The sequence below is a fragment of the Pipistrellus kuhlii genome, unplaced genomic scaffold, assembly GCF_014108245.1.
Source record: "Pipistrellus kuhlii isolate mPipKuh1 unplaced genomic scaffold, mPipKuh1.p scaffold_m20_p_5, whole genome shotgun sequence".
NCBI classification, from domain to species: Eukaryota; Metazoa; Chordata; class Mammalia; order Chiroptera; family Vespertilionidae; genus Pipistrellus; species Pipistrellus kuhlii.
In genome coordinates, this window is record NW_023425551.1 from 55,753,819 (window position 1) to 55,772,475 (window position 18,657).

At 36.2% G+C, this 18,657-nt stretch overlaps 1 non-coding gene across 1 annotated transcript; it reads right to left on the reverse strand.

The window, feature by feature from the left end:
• Positions 1 to 18,139: 18,139 nt before the first annotated feature.
• On the reverse strand, positions 18,140 to 18,245 carry LOC118706285. Its single transcript, XR_004983990.1, has one exon. It is a non-coding gene; the product is annotated as a U6 spliceosomal RNA (small nuclear RNA).
• Positions 18,246 to 18,657: the final 412 nt, after the last annotated feature.

Here is an 18,657-nt window from a genome sequence, read left to right on the forward strand (position 1 = left end):
CTGAGTCTGGAGTTTGGGAAGAGAATCCTCATGGGATGTATGCTTATGTTTTCCTGTTTCCTTTTTAAAAAATGTTTTTATTGATTTTAGAGAAGGTTGAGTAATAGAGAAATAGAAACATCCATGAGAGAGAAGCACCAACATCAATTGGCTGCCTTCTGCACAGCCCCTTCTGGGGAATTGAGCTTGCAACCGGGGCATGTGCCTGGACCAGGAATCAAACCCATGACCTCTTGGTACATAGGTCGATGGTCAACCACTGAGCAACACTGGCCTGGGGTACTTACTCTTTTAAATGTTACTGGTATTTCTAACATGTCTTGTTATCTTTGGATATCCAGTCATGCTTTAAAAAGGCCTGGGTCATTAGAGTTTCTTCTGCTGCTGTAAAAATAGGATGATTTTCCTCATAGGTCTTTCTGGTGAGAAGAGTTTGACTGAGAACTCCATGCACATGGTGGATCAGGCACACACACTATAAGGCTTCACGTTAGGGACGGGTGAGCAGAAACAGAATGTCAGTCAGGCTCTGGATCCCCAAATATGGTTGGCTTTCATATATATCATATCCTTTTTATTGATTTTCAGTTAATATGGCATTAAAGGAGAGTGGTGTTGATATCCTAGCATGGTAGATATTGTGAAAAGAATGCATAGAATACACATAAACTCTTTAGAGATGTTCTACACTTGATGTGATAGAAGAATCAATTGCTTAATCACAGGTGAAACGTTTTTAATACTCCAAAATAATATACTGTGTTTTTTTCAAAAATGACATTAGTTGACAATCTACAATTGAAGTAATTATAGGATCATTTTGACTTTTTTGTAGAATTTTATAAATATTTTTATAGAATCCCGTGATTTATTGGATATTCTAATTTTGTTGACAAAAATAGGACAGTAGCTTTTAAAACCCCTTTTCCTTTGAAATAACAGTGTGTGTCTGGGTCACCTATAAACTCTGGAACCCAGAAGAGGAGAATGAGAAATGAAGGAGTAAATATTCTTCAGGAAACAAGCTGTGACCCAAAAGTGGAGTAAGAACTTCCTGTCCAAGTCTTAGGAGGTGGTCAATAGCTCTACATATTTCTGCACTGAATTAGGTTTCATAACTTCCTGTGATGTCATTTGTCCCCTTCCCTCCATCTCTACCCTCAACTTGAATTAAGACTTCCCTTCCAGAATGCTGCCATGCCAGTTTCCTTTAGAGTACTTTACAATCAAGTATTTCTACTAAGGTTTCATGAAACGAGTCCTGAATGAGAAGCCCGGATAAAGGGATTTCTAAGGCCAACTTTTCTTCTTATCGTTTGACCTTAGAAACCAATGTTCATACCAAGCCTGCACTTTCTAAACAATTCACATTCTTGGAAGGTAGAAAGAACTTCCATACAAATTAATGAGTTCCCTGTCACTAAGGTATTCCAAGAGATTCTTAAAAGTCACTTCTAAGGATATAAAAACTGTAGGATTTATATGTAAAATGAAGATTGGATTTAATGGCCCTAAAAAAAAAAAAAAAAAGATGTCTCTGATCCCTGAAACTCAATGGTTTTCTGCTTTAGAAAGGAGCAGGGAGGAAGTGAGGAGGGGAAATCCAGCCTCACATAAATTTCAGCATTGGCTGCTGGAGTTGTTGCTCCAGGCTTCCTGAGATTGTGCTGTCCCTGTCCATTCTGACTCCAGACTTACATACTCACTTTCAAGGTTCACTAGTGCATGGTTCACTAGACCGCTCTTATCTGTGTTTTTGCTTTCTGTGATTTGTTACCCATAGTCACCTGTGGTCTGAAAAATATAAAATGGAAAGTTTCAGAAATAAACAATTAATAAGTTATAAATCTGAGTAGCATAATGAAATTTTGCACTGTCTGCTCTGACCCACTCAGGATGTAAATCATCCCTTTGTCCAGCGTACTCATGCTACACACACTATTGGGCAGTCAGTCACTTAGTGGCACTCTTGGTTATTAGATTGACTGTTGTGGTACCCAAGTGATTGTGTTTAAACCGCCCTTATTTACTTAATAATGGCCCAAAGCCATTCACAGCATATTGTTAAGATGGCTTTATTTTTTATTAGCTACTAGAGGCCGGGCGCATTGAATTTGTGCATGGGTGGGGTCCCTAGGCCTGTCCGGAGATAGGGGCCAATCAGGGCCGGGCTGGCCAGGGCCTGCCAGCTGCCTGACAGGGCCAGCCTGCTGGATGGGGCCTGCCAGCCTTGGGGGAGGGATCAGGGGAGGTTGGCTGGCCCTGGGAAGTTGGCTGTGGGAGCCCACTAACCACCAGGGGGAAGCTCCTGCATTGAGTGTCTGCCCCCTGGTGGTTAGTGCATGCCATAGCTACTGGTCAACCAGTCGTTCCCCTCATTCGGTAGTAATGGTCACTTAGGCTTTTATATTGTAAATAGAGATATAGATTATTAATCTCTAACTGAGCCTAATTTATAAATTAAACTTTGTTATAGGTATATATGTATGTCACTTAGGCTTTTATAAATAGAGATATAGATTATTAATCTCTAACTGAGCCTAATTTATAAATTAAACTTTGTTATAGGTATATATGTATAGGGAAAACATAGCATAGGTGCTCCTTAACTTATGCTGGGGTTACAGCATGGTAAACCCATTGTTAGTAGGAACATTATAAATTGAAATGCATTTAATACCCCTAACTTTCCAAACATTATAGCTTAGCCTAACCTACCTTAAGCATGCTCTGAACACTTCCATTAGTCTAGAGTTGGGCAAAATCTCCTGACAGTGCATACACTGTAGAGTGTCAGTTGTTTACCCTTAGGACCACATGGCTGACTGGGAGCTGCAGCTCACGGGCTCTGCCCAGCATCACAAGAGAGCATTGCATGGCATATAACTAGCCTGTGAAAGATCAAAATTCGAAGTACAGCCTTTACTGGATGCATATAATTTCCACATCATTGTAAATTGAAAAATCACAAGTCAGGAACCATCTATATATCTAGGGTTTGGTATTATTGGAGTTTCAGGCATCCACTGAGAGTCTTGGAATGTATCCCCTGAGAATAAGAGGGTACCTCTGTATTTTGCCCTTTTTCCTTCAGCATGTCTATATAAGTATCCTTCAGTTAAAAGCAGGTAAAGGTACACCATTAGTTACAGGAATGGCCAATCAATGCAACCACATGATTTCTTTGAATTCTTAATCTCCATTTAAAAAAAAAAATCTATGGGAATTTAAAATTATACTTAATCATATATCTGTTTCTATCTTAATATCAAATAGTATTTTAATATCAAATAGTATTTAAAATAGTCACTGGGAGCAGAGAAGTGAAGAACTTGGCCCAATCTATTCGGGAAAATGTGCCTCTATTTCCTTCTTATGCCCAAGGCAAATGCACCCATACTTAAGAAGCTCAGGTCAATATGTTGATCTGGCACTCAGGATCCAGATTTATTATCCATCATCTTTTCATAATCCTTGTGACCTCCTTCTGCAAGGCCCATCTTCTCCAACACACCAGGTCTCCACTCCATGTGGAAGGGAATTCATACACTGGAAAAGGTTAATGTGTTATATAAATAGCCCCCTCTTGGTTCATTCATGTTTCTCTTTTCACTTCAACTCTTTACAGTGCCACAGCTAGTAGAATTATTTAATAATCTGTCTTAACTCAATCTTAATGTGCCTCACTAAACTAATTCAATCCCTGCCCCTGAAAAAGGCTGTATTATGTGTTACATTTTGCCATAATTTACTATGTGTCTTTGGAGAAGAATTGTGTATTTTATGTAATATGTCAAGGACAATTTCAAAATGGGTAACATCATCAATCTCATTGACATCTCTAATGGCTTCACTCTATAGTCAGAGTTTTGCCAAATGCAAGCTTAGATTCAGGCCATCACACACCTGCTCCCTACCTTTTGTTTCAGATGTATCATCTGTTGAAAAGGCAACCAAGTTTAGGAAAAGAATTCATCCTTGAAACATTTCTTGTCTAATTAAGTCAACAGATGTTGTTTGAAGTCTATACCTGGGGGGGAATCTATTACTTCAGTTTTAAATAGTAAGAAGAATTCATAGACCTGCCTTTATGATAATTATGGGGCTTTCTGGATCAATGTAGCCAGCCTGGTAATGACTGATAACCGTCAAGAATTTGTGATAGTTGTCATTTTCAACAGTTTGGATGGCATTTCCAAAAAGTGCTTTCACTTGAGTTATCATCTGGCCTTTATTCCTCCCTGGCTGAGAGTCTGATCTTTTTTTTCTTTCTTTTTTTCAAAATATCATTTTTATTGACAGATGATAGAGGGTATAGCTTATATCTGTGGGCTGGAGTTAACTTGTTAGTCTGGAACTCCAAAATTATTCAAATGTACCACAAAACCACAGGCCTGCTGGACACCCCAGACTTCATGTCTTCATGCAGACCCCTGTAAGTCACAGTACCTACTTGAATTTTGGAAAAGTATAAGCAGATGGGAGATACCCTCATCTTTATCACTTTTAAAGACTAGATTAAGAGACAGTTTTATCTGTATGCAAGTGAACTTGCTATAACTGAACCCCAGAAATCAACTGGGCCACCTGGCCACAGACAAGATAACTGCAGGCCTCCCTAAGTGAGGTCAGCTGCTCCGACACTCAGAGCATGCTGGAACCAAGAGCATGTGGTCTGATCTTCTTGTGCTAGGGCTTGGACAGAGCTGGCCTGGCTCAAACGGCTTGAGGGGCTGAGGCAGATGGCAGGAAGTGGCTCTCATGGCCCCTGCCTTTGCATGGAGGCAAAGAGAGAACAGTGAAGTCAAAGGTCAGTGTCAGAATGCACAGCTTAACCAGTCACCTGAGAAGAGCCTGAGGCAGGAACAGATGACTGGTACAGCCTGTGAGTAAAAGAGTCAGTGAAAATGGAAAGAAGGACCCACTACAAAAAGAGTTCCATCCTGGCCAGCAGCCAAAAGATGAGCTCTTACTGCCCTCTGAAGTTTACGAAACCAGGGCTAAAGGAACACCCAGTGCCATGGAGGCTTCTGTGTCTTAATCTGTTTCCTCCTCTCCTGCCTGGTCTAATAAGGGTGTGGCAAAGATCACATTCAGTCTTATAGGTGAAGTCTACTTATTATTGTTATTGTTAAAAGTTTTTATGTAGTTGATAAATATGTGGAAAGATAGATAACTATTAAAAAATCTCCGGAAAAATAACCCAGCTGCATGGTGAGAATATTTTCTTCATGTGGCAGGACAAGATAGGACAAAGCACTTTGACATCTTATTTTCTTTAAATTTAATCTGCTCTTGTTAGTATTTTAACCAAGTATTTAATTAGCATCAGTGATTGCCAAACATTTGTGATAATTATAATTTCTGAACAAATTATATCTTGTGGCAAGTTCTGGTAAATTCACAGATCAATATTTAAATACAAGGCAAAATCCCAGCATGAAATAATTTGATTTTTTAAAACACTGGGTCTCAAATTATCTACCTACCTTGACAGTTTTAGTGTCTTGATTAAATATTTTATGATGATACTCCTTAAGATAAAATGTAAAAGCTAATTTATAGTGACATCTCTTTATGTAAAAGGTTCCCAAGCTGATTTATTACCAGGTTGAAGCATGTCAGTGAATACAACCATGTCTAAAGATACTTTGCAGTTTTCTTCCACACTCCTAGTTAAACATCTTCTGCAAAACAATTTATATGAAAAGCAGTGTCTTTAATTGTACAAGACTCTTCTTTCATATCTCCTTTAGTTTCATTCTTCAATTTAGTACCTGCTATGTTTTGTACTAAGTAATAAATTTGGAACACTATGATCAATTAAAAGTCTTTTTCTGCTAAATTTATTATGTTACATCATCCTAAAAGGACTTTGGGTAACATATATATACAGAGAGAGAGAAAGAGAGAGAGAGAGAGAGAGAGAGAGAGAGAGAGAGAGAGAGAGAGAGAGAGAGAGAGAGAAGTACTTAATCATATTTTTTGTTAGGGCAGAGGGGATTCAAGGAATACTTCTAATGCCTTATTCAAGTTACATAAAACTATTTACCAATATAATTAATAAAATAAAGCATTATAATTGCAATCTAACCTATAAACTCAGAAAATCTTAATAGTGTGTTTTATGTTGTTAAGAAGCACTAGAAGTGTAGCAAAGAGAACATGAAGCTAAGAGATGCTATAAATAGGACAAAGAAGAGACATCAAAGCTAGGCACAAGCTGAACAAGCAACTGCTTATGGCACACTGCAAGATCTGATGGGACAGTGTGTGATACAGGAAGTGGCAGCAACAGTAGTATAATGGGAAAGAAAAATGTCCTTGGTGACAGCATTTTAGTGGGAAGAAACAGGAGAAAATAGGGGAAAAATTAAGGGCAGAGAGAGACCAGATGGTGATAGTATTGAGCCAAAAAAAAAAAAAAAAATCCAAAATATGTCATAAACTCAAATCTTACCAGTAAGGACCCATTAAATTGAAAAATAACACAAATAGAAAAATTAAAATTTATTTTTATCATACTAAAATACTTATATTTTATTTTATCCAGGCAGTATCTGACATAGCTTTTTCATAAAGAGGAGATATTTGCAATAAGATTCATTAATAGAGCCTAAAGAGATAAGGAGACACATATGCCAATCATAGGAGCCAATAGAGTGGCTATGTTTGAGCATGAAACCTGGCGCTTCCTTGTAGCCATGATGAAGAAGGAAGCTTTACCAAATAAAATTATAAATATCATTATCTGAAATAGTTATCAATAAATATTTGGGAGATAACATTTTCTTGGTTAGAAATATAATTCCTGTGCTGAGTAGAGGGGATAACAAGATTTCAGTAATAACCTTAGTGGCAGCTGAGAATTCAGAGAAGGAAATGAACTTGTTCCATGGAAAAAGCTGTTTGTAAATAGGCTCAGTAGGGCTCCTTCTGATGAAAGGAGTTTGACAGTCTGCAGCCCCACACTGCCAGGGGCAATGGCTTTGTAGGGTGCTTTAAAAGCCAAACATACCTTGCACCTGAGGAACTGTGCCAACAGCCCATAGCCTGGGATCTAATGTCATATCCCTGCTGAGACTTAGGGCAAGTGTTCTGCCATGTCACACAATGTCTGGTTTGGAAATAGGGTTTAGGAAGTTGAGAGAATGAAGCTTCAAAACCACTAGACAGAGAAGTGTGAAGAAAAAGGAGAGGAAAAAATCTCATTCAAAATGAGGCTGCAAAACAAAATTTTAAAACACCTGGGAACTCTAATTCTGTGAAGGTGAGCCAGCACCAAATCAACAATTGCAACATAATTTCATTCCAGACAGAACTGTCTAGCCAAAACTTTTGAATGAGTATGGTTTGTATACTTCAGGAGAAAAATGAAAAAAAAAAAAAAGAATTTTTAAATAGAAAATATTAAAAACAGACAAATTCATTATTTTGAAGAAAAAGTTATCTTATACTTCCGGAACATGCTCCATCTCAAGATACTTGTGAACACTGGTTTAAACGCTTTAAATGTGATGATTTCTATGTAAAAGACAAAGAATATCCAGGTCAACCATAAAAGTCTGACAATTACAAGCATTATTGGATGAAGATGCATGTCAAACTCAAAAACAACTTGCAGAAAGATTAAACGTTGTTCAGCAAACAATTTCCAATAGTTTACAAGCAATGGGAATATTTTAAAAGATGGAAAATGGATGCCACATCAACAAAAGACAAATGAAAAACCGAAAAGTCATCAGTACAATGTTGCTTCAACAGCTTAAAAGAAACTCTTTTTTTGCATTGAATTGTGACTGATAATGAAAAATGCATTTATTTTGAGAATCCCAAATGCATAAAATCATGGGTTGACCCAGGTCAACCATCAACATCGACTGCAAGGCCAAATCACTTCGGAAAGAAGACAATGCTCTGCCTTTGGTGGGATCAGGAAGGTGTGGTGTATTATGAGCTTCTAAAACCAGGTGAAACCATTAATACTGATCACTACTGACAACAAATAATCAATTTGAACCACTCTTTGATCGTGAAACAACCAGAATGTACCAGAAGACATGGCAAAGTAATTTTGCTTCATGATGACACTCCATCACACACTTCAAAACCAACAAAGACACTTTAAAAGATCTTGCCTGGGAAGTATTAATCCACTTGTCATATTCAGCAGACCTTGCTCCTTCAGATTACCACTTGTTCCGATCCAGAGCACACACACTTTCTGAGCAGCACTTCAAAACATACGAAGAAGTGGAAAATTTGGTCTCTGAATGGTATGCTTCAAAACAAGAAAAGTTCTATTGGGACGGTATCCACAAATTACCTGAAAGATGGGGAAAATGTGTATCTAGAGATGGACATTACTTTGAATAAAGCACTTTTGATGTTTCTCTTAAAATTATCATGTTTTCTTTTATTACAAAATCCGCTATTATTAGTCGGTATACCTAGTATTGTGAAAATTCACTAACGTGTACACTTATGCAAACACTCGTTTCTGTGAGATTGCTATACATTAAAAGAGAAAAAAAACTTTAAGTAACCAATATAAAAATAACCTTAATGTCTGCCAAATCAATAGATGAATGAAAAGGAAGAGATAGAGGATTTCCAGGATTTGGAGGAGGAAGAGAAAGAAGAGCAGGGGAGAAGAAAGGATGAAAAAGAAAAATACAGAACCCATTATTAATTCAATAGAAAGTTGGATTGCAGGGAGAGAGAAAAAACAAACAAACAAACAAAAAAAGAAAATGGATGCTAAGAGAAGACACAAAAGAAATTGGCAAAAATAAGCCTATATGCATGATCTAAGTGAATGTAGATAGATAAAACTCACCTATTAAAAAACATAATCAGATGGAATAACATAAATGCATCTCTATGCTAATTAGAAAAGGCACCTAACACCAAACCAAAAGGAAATTTGAACATAAAGTTTTGAATAACTAAGTAGATCTTATAGTAAGGTGATTTCCAAAAGATAGAGAATAACCCTCAAGACAATAAAATAATTTGCACTTAATAATACAACACTGTATTGAACAGAGCAAACCAACAGGATTACAAAGTAAAATTGATAAATCCAGAACTATAGTAGATGTCCAAAACTTCAATGAGAAAGATAGATAAAATAGAAAAAGCTAATAAGAATATAGAATAAACAACTAGGCTGTATCCAGTATTAGCTTAATTCTGTGCCTACTCCTACCCAACTCCCAAATATGCACACCAAAACCCCCAGGCTGCTGCTAAGAGTAGAATTCTATAACCTGCTCTCATACTGTATCTTTTGAGAAAGACCCTTGGATTCAGAGCATAGGGATAGGAATTTAAGGAGAATTCACCTAGACAATACCAGAATTAAAACAAAGTCTACATATAGGATGCACTGGAAATATGAACAAGAAAAAAATATGACATGAAACTATGCAAATGGAACAAAAGTAAGTATGAAAGAAACTCTAAAGCAACCAGAGTCTAAAGAACACATGACAACATCTCAACAGTGTTTCATACTATAGAAAAGTTGATTAAGATTGTGAATTGAATAAAATAGGAACTTAAATCTAAGATGATAACAGCACAGAATGAAATGAAAATGTAAGAAACAAGTTGAAACTAAAATAGCACCATTACAAAACTAATAAGTTGCATACCAAAAGGAAGCAAACTTCTCTCATGATGAGAATCACCTGGTGGAGTTGTTAAAATACAGATTCCTGAATCCCAACTAAGAAGTGCTAAACTAGAATTTTTGGGAACATATAGGTAAAATTGTATACTTAGAGCACTAAGAAGGAGCATTCCCTTCAAAATTGATGAAAACTGATATTGAACTTAAAAGTCTTTACCTAGAAATTATAAATCAAGTATGGTTATAGAATAAAATTATCATCAAATATCTAAGGCCTCAGAAAATTTATCTCCCATGCATCCTTATTTGTGAGGTTCCTTAAGATGGCTCAGGAAGAAAAACAAAAAAATAGAACTAAGAATGAGAAGGGCATGGAATGTAAGAACAATCTAACCTGGGACAATAACAAAGGGAAGACCTAAGCTAACTACTGTGCAGGAAAATCAGTCCTGAAGTAATGTCCAGAAATAAGCATGAAATAAAATTTTAAAAAGTATGTCTGTGAGGGTGGACATTCCATACACTGGAAACCTAAGGATTAGCTAAATATAAGAGAGGCAGTTAGAAATTTTGAAAAGGAGTGCACTGTACACAGGAAATATATGTAATTACGTTGACATTGTTATGATAATGGAGAGCAATGATTATTGATTTTTCAACTTTAAAATCTAAACAAAGGCAAAACTTGCAGAAAACTGTGGTTATAGAACAGAAGGCAAATGTTTTCAGTCTGGCCAATATGAAAGTAAAAACAAAGCTTACAAAAGTAAGGGACTGTCAGGGGCAAAGGATTGAGGACTTTACCTTAATCAGTAGAGAGTCTAGATAGACTGTCTTTTATTACTGGAACAGAAATAAAGGGAAAATATAGGGTGGGGCTGAAACGGGTTTGGCTTAGTGGATAGAGCGTTGGCCTGGGAACTGAAAAGTCCCAGGTTTGATTCCGGTCAAGGGCATGTAGTATCTTGGTTGTGGGTACATCCTCAATAGGGGTGTGCAAGAGGCAGCTAATCGATGTTTTTCTATCATTGATATTTCTAACTCTCTATCCCTCTCTCTTCCTAGCTGTAAAAAAAATCAATGAAATATATTTATTAAAAATAAATAAATAAAAATAATAAAAAAGAGAAAAAGAAAATACAGGATGGGGAGAAAGTAGGTTTGCAGTTGTTCATATGGAAAATAATTAAATATTTAATAAAGAACACAAAAATAAACTGTGTTTTAATATATGCTATTGGGGATACAAAAATGACCAAAAGAGGAACTACAAATAGTTAAATAATTACTGTGGCAGGAGAGAGAAAAAGGAGTTTAAAGAAGTATAGTGAACTAATTCCTCATTCAGCATAGCAGGAAGTCAGTAGGCAATGTTTAAAATAAATAATCCAAAAAAAAAAAATCATGACTATTCAATTTAGAATTTAAAAAATCTAAAAATAGAAAAATATAATTACATGTCTCTTTAAAAATATAATTTCTGCTATTTTTCCACCTATCTAAATAAATTTATAAAGATATATTTATAGTAATACTAGAGGCCTGATGCACAAAATTCATGCAAGAGTAGGCCTTCCTTCCCCCAGCACCCAAGGCTCTGGCCACTGGCACCTCAATTCTTATTAGACAGATAAGAAAACTGAGGCACACTTTAAGTAGTTTTCTTAAAGTGAAAGAACTACTTGGTGACAGGAGTATAAATAAAATGTAAGTTTTGAGATTCTCGAACTGGTAAGAAAGTACACACATACACACACACACACACAAATATGCCTTCTACATTAAAAAAATCAAAATGGGCTTATTTATCAGATTCTACTAAAGTCAAGTGAAAGATTGATCTTTATCAGTTTCTTTGGCTGTAATAGGAGAATTTTATGCAGCATTGCATGTGTTCTTCAGAAGACTTGTTTGTAAATCTTTTTAAAAAAAATCACAGGTAAAGAAGACAATTATTAATATATTGACTATATTTTGAAAGATAAGATTATTTTTGTTGTCTGCATTACAAAATAATCCATCCCTTTTTTGTTGGCAGTTATTTGTTAGATACATAGTTTATTGCCTCCCTAATTCTGACATCTTCCTAAATTTCTATACAGAAAAATTTCCAAGGGGAAAATTATTCCTCACTTGTATTTTTGTCATTTGATTAATTTTTAAAAATTAAGTCCAAATGATTCAACTTGTTTTTCACACAACAGACAGCCACCTGCCACCTCCCTCATAAAGGAAATATCCCATCAGATTTTCTACATAAATAATCTCTTTCCTAGGAGGAAGGAAAATGCATAGAGTGGTATTTATCCTCATTTTTACAAATACTTCTGTTGGACTTTGTAGTATGCTAAAATGCCTTTGCGCACATTACGGTATATTTGATCTCTTCTACTTTTCTTTGAGATTATAATTAGTCCCTTTCCTCTAATACATTTTCAGTTGAACACTAAACCTTTATTACTTTTGAAAATATTCTTGGAAATATTTTTTTTGTACAATTAAGGGGCACTCAAGTGATTCTATAATTAAAAGTTTCTGAACAATGTTCTATTAGGACATATAACCATTACATACTCAAAAAAGCTTGCTAATATTATTCACCCCTACCTCTGCATGTGAGCAGACTTAAAGAAACAGAGGAGTAAAAATATATTTTCCTATTACTCTTACTCAGATGTGCATGGCATGGGATAGATGGAGAAGGCCACAAAGCATTCCTGGCTTTTCAGTAGATTCTGCTAAAGACTGGTGCGGTAGGGGCTTGTCCTGGGGGTTGGGAGGAGCAGTGGCGGGGAGGAGGGCAGTCAATCAAGGAAAAAAGGATACATATCCAATACATAATACTTTAAAGAATAAAATTAAAACTAAACAAATAAAATAAAAAATAAAAAGACTTGGGAAGAACAACTTTGCATTGTAGTAATGGCCAGAGAAGAGATGGGTTCACCATGAAACTAATGAAGATTAATTCCTAGTAATGTGTTCACATGATTTGCTTTAGAAAAATTTGCAAAAGTAAGATATTTTTATTGCTATTGTTGTGCCCTGTAGATTCTGGGACCCACAGACCTGAGCTGAGTCCGATGCAAAGGCAGAAAGTCTTTATTCTAGCCCGGGCTAGGGTTCGAGCCGGGGCATCAGCACAGTGGCACTCACCCGTTCCAAACTCAGACCCCGCTCTAAGTTTCCTTCTAAGTTTTATACTTTAGCCCAGCTATGCAAGTAAATACCCTTTGCCTCTCCCCTCCCTGTTCCCTTGCGTAAGTCCTCTTTTGCTGTTGTGGCATCTCTGAGGTGGTCATCTCCCGTAATTACCGGTTAGGCTGGTCTGTTCCCAGGAGGTGCATTCCACGGGGGTCAGGTCAGTCGTCATGAGATGAGTATCATGAGATGAGTACCTAAGCACATGTGTCAAACACAAGGCCCGCGGGCCAAATCCGTCCCGCCAGGCCTTGCAATGTGGCCCGCACCGTGCTGTCATCACTGCACTCCGCTGCGTTTCCATCACAATGACAGTTTATGACTGTTCAGTAAACCATTCGGCCCGCGATTTAGGCTGGATTTTAGATTTTGGCCCCTTCTCTGATTGAGTTCGACACCCCTAATAAGGGATGAAACCTCCCTCGGGGCCTAGCCTTGCTTTAATGTTTGCCATAAAATATTGTATTCTGGCTTCACTCAACCTTATATTTATTGTTGTATTCTGGTTTTACTCAACCTTACACCATCAGTTAAGACAATTGATATTTTCTATTGCAACTTCTCCTGGCATTATACTTTCCCACCTGGCAGGAGATCCTAGAGCAGCTGTGGAGTTTGAGTTTCAGGGAAATGTATTTATGTGGTTCGCAGACAATTCCATAGATAGTCAAATTACTGTTAGCTACATTGCATAGGATTGGCTGAGCAATGGCAATTTATCTTAAGATATTATAAATTACATTATTATTTCTATTGGAATTATATAAGTTGTGCTATAAAAAAGGAGATTTTAGTAAACAAAACAATTTATTAGGCAATCCTATATAATAAAAGGCCAGTGACCATAGCATAATGACCAGAACGATGGCAATCAGACCTGTAGGGGAGGGAAGTTGCGGGGGAAGAGGCGGGGAGAGAGAGACAGGCCTGTAGGGAAAGGCAGTTGGGGGTGATCAGGCCAGCAGGGGAGGGCAGTTGGGGACACTCAGGCCCACCCCACCCACTGCTCTAGGACCTCACTGCCCCATTGTCTGTGTCCATGGGCCATGCATATATGCATTCATGGTCCTTGGTTGATTACTTCTCACCCACCCACCCTCACCACCTTCCATCCAAGATTCTGCACTCTGTTCCATGCTTTGAGTCTCTGGATCCACTCAGTTCATCAGTTTATTTTGTTGTTTAGATTCCACAGATGAGTGATATGATGTGATGCTTGTCTTTCTCTGATTTCACTTAGCATAATACTCTCCAAGTCCCTCCATGCTGTCTCAAAGGGTAAGAGATTCTTCTTTTTTACTGCTGCATAGTATATCATTATATAAATGTATCACAGCTTTTTATTCACTTATCTACTGATGGGTACTTGGGCTGTGTCCAGATCTTACCTGTTGTAAATTGTGCTGCTATGAATATAGGGGTACATACATTCTTTCTGTTTGGTAATTCAGGTTTCTTAGGATATATTCCTAGAAGTGGAATCCCTGTATTAAATGGATTGTTTCTCTTCCTTCTGTTAAATTGTATGAGTTCCTTATATATTTTGAATAGTAACCCTTTATCAGATGTATCATTGCCAAATATGTTCTCCCATACAGTGTGCTCACTTATCATTTTATTGACAGTTTATTTTGCTATGCAGAAGCTTTTTATTTTTATGTAATTCCATTTATTTTCTTCTTAGTTTTCTTTGCCCTAGGAGATGTATCTGTAAACATATTCTATGAAAGCTATGTGAGATTTTTCTGCCTATGGTTTTTTCTAGTTTTTTTATGGTTTCACAACTTACATTTAAGTCTTTTACCCATTTTGAGTTTATTCTTGTGTATGGTATAATTTGGTGGTCTAATTGCATTTTTTTGGTATGTATCTGTCCAATTTTCTCAATACAATTTGTTGAAGAGACTGTCTTGACTCAATTGTAACTCTTGCCTCCTTGGTCAGATATTAATTGAGCACAATGGCTTGAATAAATTTCTGGGGTCTCATTCTGTTTCATTGATCTATTGTATATGCTTGTTCTTATGCCAGTACAAAGGCTGTTTGATTATGGTGGCTTTGTAGTATAACTTGAAATCTGGTATTGTGGTTCATCCAACTTTGTTCTTCTGTCTATAGATTGCTGTGGCTGTTCAGGGTCTCTTTTGGTTCAATATAAAATTTTGGAATATTTGTTTTAGATCTGTGAAATATGCCATGGGTATTTTAATACGGATTGCATTGAATCTCTATGTTGCTTTGGGTGGTATAGCAATTTAATGATGATTCTACCAATCCATGAACATGGTATATTCTTTCACTTGTTTATACCTTCTTCTATTTCTTTTTTTTTCAATGGCTTGTAGTTTTTTAATATAGGTCTTTTGCCTCCTTGGTTAAGTTTATTTCAATTTTAATTGTTTTTGTTGCAATGGTAAATGGGATCGTTTTCCTGGTTTCTTTTATAAGAGTTTATTATTGGTGTATTAAAAAAAACACATTGATTTTTGGGTGTTGATTTTGTATTCAGCTACATTGCCAAATCCCTTTATGAAATCTAGAAGTTTTTTGTGTGGCGTTATTAGGATTTTCTATGTAAAATATCATGTCTTCTGCAAATAATGAGAGTTTTATTTCCTCCTTTCCAATTTAGATGCTTTTATTTCTTCTTGTCTGATCACTGTGGCTAAGATGTACTATCTTATATAATAAAAGGATAATATGTAAAATGTTCTCTCAGGAGTTTGACAGGGAGACTGATTGCTCTCTATGATGTGAGCTGAACACCAGGGGGTAGCTTGAAACATGGCGGGCTACCAGCAACTGCAGCAGGGCACTGAGGGAGCAAGGGAAGGAGGAGGCGAGGAGGCCGTGAGTCAAGGAATCTAATGGACCCTGATCACCAGCCAGGTCTAGGGACTTTACCTGTGCACTAGGCCTCTAGTGTTTAGTAAGAGTAATGAAAGAGGACATCCGTGGCTTGTTCCCCTGTTCTTAGGGGAAATGGTTTTAGCTTTTGCCCATTGAGTATGATGTTTGCTGTAGTTTTGTCATATAGGGCCTTTATCATGTTGAGATATGCTCCCTCTATTCCTACTTTGATAAAAACTGAGAGTTTTTATCAAAAATGGGTGTTGGATTTTGTCGAATGTTTTTCTGCATCTATTGATACAATCATGTGATTTTTGACTCTCAATTTGTTTATGTGATCTATCACATTTATTAATTTGCGAATATTTTACCAACCTTGCGTCCCTGAAATAAATCCTACTTGGTTATGGTGTATTATCTTTTTAATATATTGCTTGATCCAAGTTGCTAATATTTTGTTGAGGATTTTAGCATCTGTGTTCATCATGAATATTGGCCTGTAATTCTGTTTCTTTATAGTGTCTTTATCAAGTTTTGAAATTACTGTAATCCTGGCCTCATTAAAAAAGAAGAAGAAGAAGAAGAAGAAGAAGAAGAAGAAGAAGAAGAAGAAGAAGAAGAAGAAGAAGAACTTGGAAGAATTCCTTCCTCTTGGATTTTTTAGGATACTTTGAGGAGTATAAATGTTAGTTTTCTGAATGTTTGGTAAAACTCCACTGTGAAGCCATCTGGACCTGGGCTTTTGTTTGCCAGGAGTTTTTTATTTTTATTATTACTGCTTCAATTTCATTAGTGATTATTGTCCTATTCAGGTTTTCTGATTCTTTTTTATTCAGTTTTGGAAGATTGTATTTTTCTAATTTTATCCACATTATCCAGATTGTTGGCATATAGTTGTTCATAGTATTTTCTTACAACCTTTTGTATTTCTGTGGTGTCAGTGGTTACTTCTCTACTTTTGTTCCAGATTTTATTTATTTGTGTCCTCTTTGTTGCTTGATAAGTCTAGCTAATGGTTCATCAACTTTGTTTATACTTTCAAAAACCAGTTCTTGGTTTAATTGATTTTCATCTCTATGTTATTTATTTCTGCTCTAATCTTTATTATTTCCTTCCTTCTACTTATTCTGGGCTTTTCTTGTGTTGTTCCCTTTCTGGTTCTTTAAATTGTAGGGTTAAATGGTTTATTGATTTTTTCCCCCCTGTTTTTTTTTGTTTGTTTGTTTGTTTTTTGGTAGGCCTATAGTCCTATAAACTTACCTCACAGGACTGCTTTTGCTGTGTCCCAGAGATTTGTTGTGTGTTCATTTTCATTTGTTTCCAGGAAGTTTTTTTATTTCTATCTTGGTCTCATTGGTAATTTATTCATTGTTTAATAACCTGCTATTTAGCCTCCATATGTTTGAATGTTTGTGGGAGTTTTTATTGGAGTTGATTTCTAATTTAATTCCACTGTGATCTGAGAAGATGCTTGATATGATTTCAATTTACTTGAACTTGTAGAGACTTGTTTTGTGTCCTAACATGTGGTCTATCTTTGTGAATGATGCATGTGCACTGAGAAGAATGTATATTGTGCAGCTTTGGAGTGAAATGTCCTATAAATGTCAGTTAAATCCATCAGATTCAGAGTGTCCTTTACCAGCAGAGTCACTATTTCCGTGTTAAGTTTTGTCTGGATGATTTATCCAATGAAGTTAGTGGGGTGTTAAAGTCCCCTACTGTGATTATATTGTTGTAGGTCTCTCCTTTAAAGTCCTCTAGAAGCTCATTTCTATATTTAGGGGCTTCTATATTGGGTGCCCATGTGTTTACCATGGTTACATCCTCTTGGTGAATCCATCCCTTAAGTAGTATGTAGCGACCTTTGTTGTCTTTTGTGATGGCCTTCATCTTGAATTCTATTTTTGTTGGATATGAGTATTGCTACTCCAGCTTTTTTTTTTCTTCTTTTTCTTTTCTATCTGGATGGAAAATTTTTCCCATCCCTTCACTCTCATTCTGTGTGTCTCTTTTATCTGAGGGGGATCTCTTGTAGACAGGATTGTTTTGTGGGTTTGTTTTTTTTTCTAAATTAAGATGTATCCTGGAAATCACTTTCACATTAATTTAAAGGGTTCTTTTTCAATCTTTTTCTACTTGTTGGATTTTATGGGGTCACATTTACTTTATATTATAGCGTGGGGAGAATTAAAACTTTTATGTTGAGTCATTTTTTTTTTCTAAAAATGAAGGGTGTCTTTTCACTTACTTAACTTTGTTTTTGTGCCTTTCAAGTGAATTTTAAAGCTTTCCTTCTGTAGATTTTAATCATTTTTAAAGTTAATGCCAAAATAGTCTATATTTTTTTGTTGTAAAGAAGTTTTTCTTCCATTTTGTCTTCTAACTGATTATTGTTTATATGAGACTATTGGTTTTATTAATTTATTTTTTGTTGAGGGTGTTACAGATAAAAATATGAAATGCTTCATGAATATGTGTGTCATACTTGCACAGGAGCCATGCTAATCTTCTCTCCATCATTCCAGTTATAGTATGTATACTGCAAAGCAAGCACAAGACTATTGGTTCCTACATGTTAAAATTATATCCTGTTATACCACAGAATCTATATATGTGCTAATTTGTTATTGATTCACTCAGGTTTTCCAAGCATGTTATCTCATCAATTGCAACTAAGAACAGTTTTATTTCTTTATTTCTCCTAATTCTACTCATTTTGTTGTGTCTGAACGCATGTCCCACATTCCCAGTTCAATATGAAATAATAGTGGAGATAATGGGCATCCTTCTTAGGGCAATTTTTGAGCCACAAAAATGTAGTGATGTTCCATTTTCCATACTAATACTAAGTGCAATCTGCTAGAGCAATAGGCAGTGTCCCCAGGCAGGAAAACTGCTTTATTTGTAATACTCCAAAAGATGTGTTTCTATGGAGTTAAATTTAAGATCCAATTTTCTTTTAAGGT